We start from the raw sequence: 9,644 nt of genomic DNA on the forward strand, positions 1-9,644 counted from the left end.
GAATATAGATCCTTTACCTCTTTGGTTAGGTTTATTCCTAGGTATCTTATGGTTTTCCCTAATTTCTTATTCTACAGTTACATTGTTCGTGTATAGAAAAGCAACTGATTTCTGTGCATTGATTTTGTATCCTGCCACATTACCGAATTGCTGTACAAGTTCTAGTACTTTGGGGGTGGAGTCTTTTGGGTTTTCCACATAAAGTATCATGTCATCTGCGAAGAGAGAGAGTTTGAATTCTTCTTTGCCAATTTGAATATATTTTATTTCTTTTTGTTGTCTGATTGCTGATGCTAGGACTTCTAGTGCTGTGTTGAATGATAGTGGTGAGAGTGGGCATCCTTGTCGTGTTCCTGATCTTAAGAGAAAATCTCTCAGCTTTTCCCCATTGAGAATGATATTCGCTCTGGGTTTTTATGAAATTGAGGAATATACCCTCTATCCCTATAGTCTGAAGAGTTTTAATCAGGAAACGAAGCTGTATTTTGTCAAATGCTTTTTCGGCGTCAATGAAGTGGATCATATGGTTCTTGTCTGTCTTTCTTTTTTTTTTTTATTAATGTGTTCCATCACATTGATCGATTTGTGAATGTTGAAACACCCTTGCATCCCAGGGATAAATCCCACCTGGTCATGATAGATAATTCTTTTAATGTACTGTTGAAGCCTATTAGCCAGGATCTTGTTGAGAATTTTGGCATCCGTATTCATCAGGGATATTGGTCTGTAATTCTCCTTTTTGATGGGGTCTTTGCCTAGTTTTGGGATCAAGATAATGCTGGCCTCATAGAATGAGTTTGAAAGTTTTCCTTCTGTTTCTACTTTTTGAAACAGCTTCAGTAGAGTAGGTGTTGTTTCTTTAAGTTTTTGGTAGAATTCCCCTGGGAATCCATCAGGCCCTGGACTCTTGTTTTTTGGGAGGTTTTTGATCACTGTTTCAATTTCATTACTGGGGGTATCATGTTGCCTGATTTCAAGCTGTATTACAAAGCTGTGATCACCAAGACAACATGGTACTGGCATAAAAACAGACACATAGATCAATAGAACAGAATAGAGAGCCCATATATGGACCCTCAACTCTGTGGTCAGCTAATCTTTGACAAATCAGGAAAAAATACCCAATGGAAAAAAGTCTCTTCAATAAATTGTGCTGAGAAAATTGGACAGCTATATACAGAAAAAAGAAACTTGACCATTCTCTTACACTCTACACAAAGATAAACTCTAAATGGATGAAATCTCTCAATGTGAGACAGGAATCCATCAAAATCTTAGAGGAAAACACAGGCAGTAACCTCTTTAACATCGGCCACAGCAGCTTCTTTCAAGGCACATCTCCAAAGACAAGGGAAACAAAAGCAAAAATGAACTTTTGGGACCTCATAAAGATAAAAAGCTTCTGCACAGCAAAGGAAACTCAACAAAACAAAGAGGCAACTCACGGAATGGGAGAAGATATTTGCAAATGACACTACAGATAAAGGGCTGGTATCCCAGATCCATAAAAACTTCTCAAAATCAACTCCCACAAAACAAAAAATCAAGTCAAAAAATGGGCAGGAGACATGAACAGACACTTCTCCAAAGAAGACATATGAATGGGGGTGCCTGGGTCGTTCATTCGTTAAGCATCTGCTTTCGGCTCAGGGTGTGATCCCAGGGTTCTGGGATCAAGCCCCACACTGGGCTCCCTGCTCAGCTGGGAGCCTGCTTCTTCCTCTCCCACTCTCCCTACTTGTGTTCCCTCTCTCACTGGCCATCTCTCTCTCTGTCAAATAAATAAATAAAATCTTAAAAAAAAAAGACATATGAATAGCTAACAGACACGTGAAAAAATGTTCAACAAATTCAAATCAAAACCACATTGAGATACCGCTTTACACCAGTTAGAATGGAAACATTAACAAGGCAGGAAACAACAAATGTTGTTGAGGATGTAGAAAAAGGGAAACCCTCCCACACTGTTGGTGGGAATGCAAGTTGGTATAGCCACTTTGGAAAACAGTATGGAGGTTCCTCAAAAAGTTAAAAATAGAGCTACTCTGTTACCCAGAAATTGCACTAGTGGGTATTTACCCCAAAAATACAGAGGTAGTGGAAAGAAGGGGCACATGCACCCCAGTGTTCACAGCAGCAATGTCCACAATAGCCAAACTGCGGAAGGAGCTGAGATGCCCTTCCACAGACAAATGAATAAAGAAGATGTGGTTCATATATACGATGGAATATTGCTCACCCATCAGAAAGGATGAATACCCACAATTTGCATTGACATGGATGGATCTGGAGGGGATTATGAAGTGAAATAAGTCAATCAGAGAAAGACAGTTATATGGTTTCACTCATATGTGGAACATAAAGAATAGCATGGAGGGCATTAGGAGAAGGAAGGGAAAAATGAAAAGGGACACATATGAGGGGGGGACGAACCATGAGAGACTATGGTCTCTGGAAAAAAAAGGGTTTCAGAGGGGAGGGATGTGGGGGGATGGGTTAGCCCAGTGATGGGTATTAAAGAGGGCACATATTGCAATGAGCACTGGGTGTTATACGCAAATAATGAATCCTGGAACACTACATCAAAAACTAATGAAGTCCTGGATGATGACTAACATAACATAATAAAAATAAAAATAATAAATTTACATATTTATTAACCATAAAAAATAAAGATCTTATTTATTTATTTGAGAGAGAGAGAGAACAATTCGGGGGAGCAGCAGAGGTAGAGGGAGAAGCAGGTTTCCTGCTGAGCAAGGACCCCAATGTGGGACTGGATCCCAGGACCCTAGGATCATGATTTGAGCTGAAGGTAGACACTTCACCAACTGAGCCACTTAACCACCCCGGGAGAGAGAGAATCTTAATCAGGCTCCATGCCAGCACAGAGCCTGACATGGGGCTCAATCTCAGAACCCTGAGGTCATGACCTGAGCCAAAATTAAGAGTTGGATGCTTAACTGACTGAACCACCCCGGCACCCCCAGGTCTTTAGGGTTTTAAAGTCTGTTTATTTCATTAGAAGGGGTCCTTAGTAAATGTTCAGAGGAAAGTTGGTTGCTATATCAACTTTAATAGAACTGAAGAAAAACATCTTGCATCTTATTGTGTGCTATATTACTCAGGTGAGAACTAATTTATTTTTATTAGTTTTTAAACCACATATGATAACTTGTATTACATATAATGAAAGCATATTACTATGCTTTCAGTGATTAATTTTGCAGAAAAATACATTTCAAAAATCCTAATTTAACTTTGCATTTGAGTGTTTAAATCCATATAAGAGGTAGAAAATCATATTTTTCTTTTGACCTCCCATGGTTTTCTCAGACTGGTCTCATGCCTCCTTGGAGCTTTTAAGTAAGGAGGAAAGTTAAGCAATTAGTAGGCCGTCACTATAAATCACAGGCACTGCCAATGGAGGGACCTCTGTCATGTTCCAGTGCAAGGACTAATCCTTGCAGAAGGCTGATAGCAGAGAAATTCAAGCAACAAGAATGTGCTACAACTGACGTATTTACACAGATCAAAAATCAGATGAAGGAGAGTAACAACAAGTGTGCAGTGTCACAGAATATCCTAAATTTGTAAGCTTGGAGTTACATATTTATTCAAACCAACACTGCCATCACTACCAAACAGTTTTTGTGTTGGACTGTTATTGTAAGTGTAGCGTTTGGTGTCTTGGACTAGTGGTCTTCAAATTAGGGTGTTTGTAATCATGGAGGTAATCAACTACTTTTGGGTACCTCGGCAGAGCTGGAAGATATTATCTTCCAGATCGTGAAATTCTGTGTGTACCCTTTCCAAAACTAATATGACCTGGCAGATCTGTGTGGCTTTTTCTCACCCGTCTCTCATCAGAACCCTCCTGCTACAGCTTTACAGAGGAAAACGGTAACTCTCACCAGCGCATTCCACATCCTGTTGTGGCACAGCCCCAGAGTATAAAAATCTCTGGGGCAAATGTCTTTCCTGTCTCTCTGTGTGTCTACCTGCCTCTCTATCTAGCAATTATCTGTCCATGTGCCCACTTCTCATTTCTATATCCATTTACCCATCTTTCTACTTATATCTTAGAATTAAAAATCAAAACTGAATTTTTTTTAAGTTTTATTTATTTAAATAACCTCTACACCCAACGTGGGGCTCGAATTCATGACCCTGACATCAGGAGTACCACGCTCTTCCAACTGAGCCAGCCAGGCACCCCAGAACTGAGATGAGTTTAATGGTACTGATTCTTATCATGCTTTTACAACAAAAAAGAAAGTCTTCTTTTCTGATATGAAGTGAATCTGAATTTGAGAAAGATAAGATTAACTTTGTCATTTTGATTTTTAGACATACATTTTCCATAAATTGAATAAACAGCCTACAACTCCAAATTTTTAATAAAAACATACTTAAAGCACAGGTGCAATATAATTTTGGCTGTAATTGTATCCTTTGTTAAACTTAAGATGAAAACTTTAAGAGTCATCCTAACCATGTACAAATGGAGACAGTTTTTCAGAATTCTTTTAGGGGTACACAAAGTTTTGAATTCACAGACTGGATTAGTCTTAACCTTCTTATGATGGGTCAGCCAGAGTTAAAATCTAGGTAATTGTCTGTTGTCATGGCAAAATCTTTGTCTTTTTCTCTTCTCCTTCTCCTCCCTTTTCTACTTCCACTTCCTCCTTCCTCTTTACTTTTCCTTCTTCCTCCTGCTTCGGACCTGGAACTAAAATGATTTTACATTTTTAAATGGTTACATTTTAAATGGCTTTATAAGAACCTATATAACACTCTCAATTTTGCAAATTGGTGCAAGAAAATGAAAATATTTCCTACCTACTCATTTTTTAAAGTTATCCAACTGCTGATAGAGGTGATTATATTTATGATAGTTATTTTTTTCCAAGAATATGCAAGGCATATCATACTTCTCTGATTGATTTGTGCACATGTATTTCCTATTACATCTTATAAACAAAAGTTGTCTAGATGTTAAATATTTCTGTCATTCTTCTTGTACTTCTGCTTTTTTTTCTTGGTGTTTGCCACACTGTATTCATGTGCTTTGAGAATCAGACACAAAAGTGAGATTAGCTATACATGAGGAGAAGCAAGTGTGAAGAAAAACTTGGCACAGAATCAGAAGAGGGTGGGAGACCTGTCAAACCACCAGGCAGGTCTACTTTGGAGAGGTAAAATGGGAAGAAGGTTGAGTGGTAAAAGATTTAAGACTGTGGAGAAATTCTAAGGATGTTTTGGCAAAAACAATGGAGAGTCCTCAAGGCACACGAGTTCTCCTAGGAGACCAGTGTCTCCAAGAATGCATCACCCTAGTATTTGCTGTGCTTAGTCATTGGCTGGAGAAGCCTGGGGGAAGTGCAGCCTCATCATGAACTGGGTGACAGATTTCAGACGACAGATCTGGGGTTGTTGGTCAGTTACGCTTCCTGCCATCTGCGATTTGAGACATGTTTTCATGGCAGCCATATTTGGTAGCAAGGGAATGCTTTTTTTCCCCCTAAAATAATATCTGAATATGAATATTAATATCCTTTCCTCTCATTTTACTCTACTTTTCATAACTTGCTTTAGAAATCCCTTTCCACGCTGAAGAAATAAGATCCTTCATTATATCTGTTTCCAACAGTTTTAATAGTATTTAAGATTGGTTTCTACAATTAAGCATGGAGAGACAGGAGTGAGGGGAGAGATAAAGATATTATTTTACTTTATTTTCTTATGAAAATGCAACTGCCCAACGTGATTTGTCAAATAGACTGTCTTATCTCCTCTGATTTTAAGGTTTACCCAGTTGCATACCAAAGTCTTATACATGCTTCAATTTGTTTTTTTGGCTATTTTATTCCTTTGAGTTATTTGTCTGTCTCTTTAAAAAATACAATGGTGTCATCAATTACTTTATGTTTTAGTCAGAAAAATTCTTCCTTTTTTTTCCTTTTATCACAATTTGCTTAACAGTTAATGGATATTAATTATATCATATTGAATAATGATTTTAGGATCCGTTTGTTGAGCTTATAAAAATCCTATCATGATTTTGAATGAAATTGCATTGCATATTAATTTAAAGAAAATTGACATCTTTTCTAATAGAGAAACTTCCAATCCAAATATGATAAACTCTTTCTTTTTCAGGTTTTATTTTATTTTGTGCTTTAATATGTTTCATCATTTTTCCATAAATGTCTTGCACATATTTTGTTAGATTTATTCATAGAGACGTTATTGCTTTTTCTTATTTGTTATTGCTGGAGTGTAGAAATTTTGGCACACCAATCTCCTAAGTCAAAATTTCGCCAAACTCTTATTATTTCTAGAATGTTTTCTATAGATGCTCTTGAATATTTTATGAGATAAAATATTCAAATAATAATGGCAAATTTACCAATTTTTCCCCCAAAGTTTATAGATCTCACTACTTTTATCTATATGGTTATACTGGTTAAGATATTTTTTGATGTTATTCTTTTTTTTTTTTCTGATGTTACAAGAGATGCTTTCAAATTTCATCCATAGGTTCAATGTTTGTTTGTAGATACTCCTTTTCAGGTTCAGGAAGTAGCTTCCTACACTACTACTAGTTGGTCATTGCACTAATGTTTTAGCCCTCTTGGGTTCCTAGCTTATGGTAGATGGAGAGGGTGGCTCTAGAAAATCTGTCAAACTCCCTACCTGCGGAAAACTCTAAGCTTTGCCTCCAGTTTTCCTTATGCTAAGTCATTGTGATTACTGAAAAATGATACTTTGCTTTAACAATATCTCAACTTCAGAGTTAACTGTACATTTCTCTGAGGTCCTTATTTCTCTTTTTCTCTAAGATCTCTGTGATTTCATGCTTGCTCATCTATGCTTACGTGCTTAAAAAATATTGTATTCATTTTTGTTTCCCACAATAATAGAAGTCTAGTAAATAATCCACCATGTTGGTAAAAACAAAAAATATTTTTAAATAATTTTTACTAATTTAAATAATTTAGTAATTTAAATAACTTATTGTTGTTTAATAATAATAATTTAAATAATTTTTACTAATCCTAAATAGCTATCATCACAGTTGTTGCTTACACTGCCTTTGGGTATATTCCTAGATTTGTGAGTGGGAACTTGCACAAGACTACGTTGATATCCCCATATAATAACCTGTGTATTTCTGATTAAAATGTTGCAAATATTATATCATATATAATTATTTGAATAATCTAATGACATTTATTGAGGGAAAATTTGTGGGTGCATTAGGCATTAACTAAAAGAAGAGATTTTCTTTTCAAGTTTATATTATTAACCTTTGATTGGTCATTTTATAACACCGTAGAAAACAAGGTTTTAAGGTAAAATTAATTATGATAGGTTTAACATAGGAGGACTTGCCTTTAGTAAACATACCTTGTTAAAACATCAGTGAAGATAGCATAGGAAAGAAAAGTAATTATTAAATACATACAGCAAAATCTGGGAGCTGCAATCAGTTACTAACATTAACCTATGTAAAGACCTGCACTTGTTTTGAAAGTCTGCGGTGCATTTTATTATGTCCTTATGTATCCTTTTTTTCTGACACTTTAAGAGATGACATCTGGCTAATAAAGTACTGCAGGAAAACAGAGAATCATTGAGGTGATTGTGAAACATGAAATGTGTAAGAATTGACAGAGTTTTCCTAATGAAATGTTCCACATGATGAGTCTGTACTGGGTAATCCATTGTATCCATTCAAAATAAATAGGGATTTTTAAAAGTAAGATATGTTATCTTTAGGACACCACAGAAAGAAGGTCAACGCTACAATAATAAAATGAATTATTTTGATAATCTGAATAATTCAAGTCTTGGCTATTGTTCTGGAAATAAGGCAGGAACCCTGCCTTTTGGATACATTGCTGGGCCCCCAGCACCTAAAAAGACCACAATGCTTAGTAGATTCCCAGTAAATCAATATTAAAATATTTATTAAGTATCAGCACAATACCTTGGCGCTGCTAAAGTAAATTAATTCCTTCTATAAAATTGATATTCTGGTTTTGTTTTTAGTAATGTCCTGCCCTTTACTAATACTAGACAGCTCTCCAGGTAATAGATACATGGTTATGAAAGCACCAATTAATTTACTAAATTAAATCAAATTTGCTGAAATAAAATCTATAAAATTAATAGAGTCAAATAACAAAAATGAAAAAAATACAAAAGCTCTCTCTGTAAGGAAAAGCAGCAGTGAAGAGCCTTAGATTTCTCCAACACTTACCTCATTTTATTTTTAAAAATTGTTCTTATTTGAGTACACAGACTTGATGGTTACTTTCATATGTCTAAATATTAAGTTTACATCAGGCTTTCTTGAGCTATCATTGTAAATAATACTGATCCAATTGCAATGCGTGAGAATATTTTAGGTACTTGCACTGCCACTTCAAACCATTTTTCAGTTATTATTTCAATTTCCACCTATTTGTTCCTTTTGGTGCCATATTTTTAAAATCCCATCCTCTTCTGTTACAACACGACTATTTCTAATGGGCTTAATGTTTATCATTGTATTTGTTTAAATTCCTTTAGTATGCACATATTTGTTTCCATGTGTTCTTATTTTATATAAATAGGATTGTACTGTATCGCAATGTTTCCCACATTTTATCCATCAGCAATATATTTTTAAGATCCATTCCTGTTGTTATATTTACCTGTTATAAATATATTAACTATTGCCACTAAATGTTCATTTATCATACCAGGAACCAAGATCAGCAAGTCATTGACAAAGGGCAATCCATTGATGCCAACAGTAATGTCACTGTATTGCCTGACAGAGACATTAAAACAGCCATAATAAATGTTCCAACAATCACAAGCATATTTGAAACAAATGGAAAAATAAAATATCTTAGCAAGCAAATAGGATGTCTCAGTTAAGAAATAGAAGAAGATACAAGGATACAAGGTACAAGATACAAGGAAACCCAAATGGAAATTTACATGTAAAATATATGGTTAAAATAACAAACCAATAGATGGTCTTAACTGCAGAGTGGGGGTAATAGAAGAATCAGAAATCTTTTTTTTTTTTTAATTCCAGTATAGTTAACATAATGTTATGTTAGTTTCAGGTGTACAATATAATGATTCAACAATTTTGTACATTAGTCAATGCTCATCATGATGAGTACTCTTTATCCCCCCACCTATTTCACCCATCCCCTGTCCCTCACTTTATTCTCTATGGTTAAGAATCTGTTTTTTGGTTTGTCTATTTTTTTGTTTGTTTGTTTCTTAAATTCAACATATAAGTGAAATCATGTGTATTTGTCTTTCTCAAACACTTTCACTTAACTTTATACTCTCTAGACCCATCCATGTTGTTGCAAATGGCAAGATTTCCTTCCTTTTTATGACTAATATTCCATTATATATATAAATTATATATAATATATATAATTATATATAAAATATATATGTATACATATGTGTGTGTGTATGCACACACAACACGCATACACCACTTCTTTTTTTTTTCAATTTTCATTTAGAATTTCTTTTTTTTAATGATTTTTTTTATTATATTATGTGAGTCACCATACAGTACATCCCCGGATTCCAATGCAAAGTTCGATGCTTCATTAGTT

Source organism: Ailuropoda melanoleuca, chromosome 1, assembly GCF_002007445.2.
Source record: "Ailuropoda melanoleuca isolate Jingjing chromosome 1, ASM200744v2, whole genome shotgun sequence".
Lineage (NCBI taxonomy): Eukaryota > Metazoa > Chordata > Mammalia > Carnivora > Ursidae > Ailuropoda > Ailuropoda melanoleuca.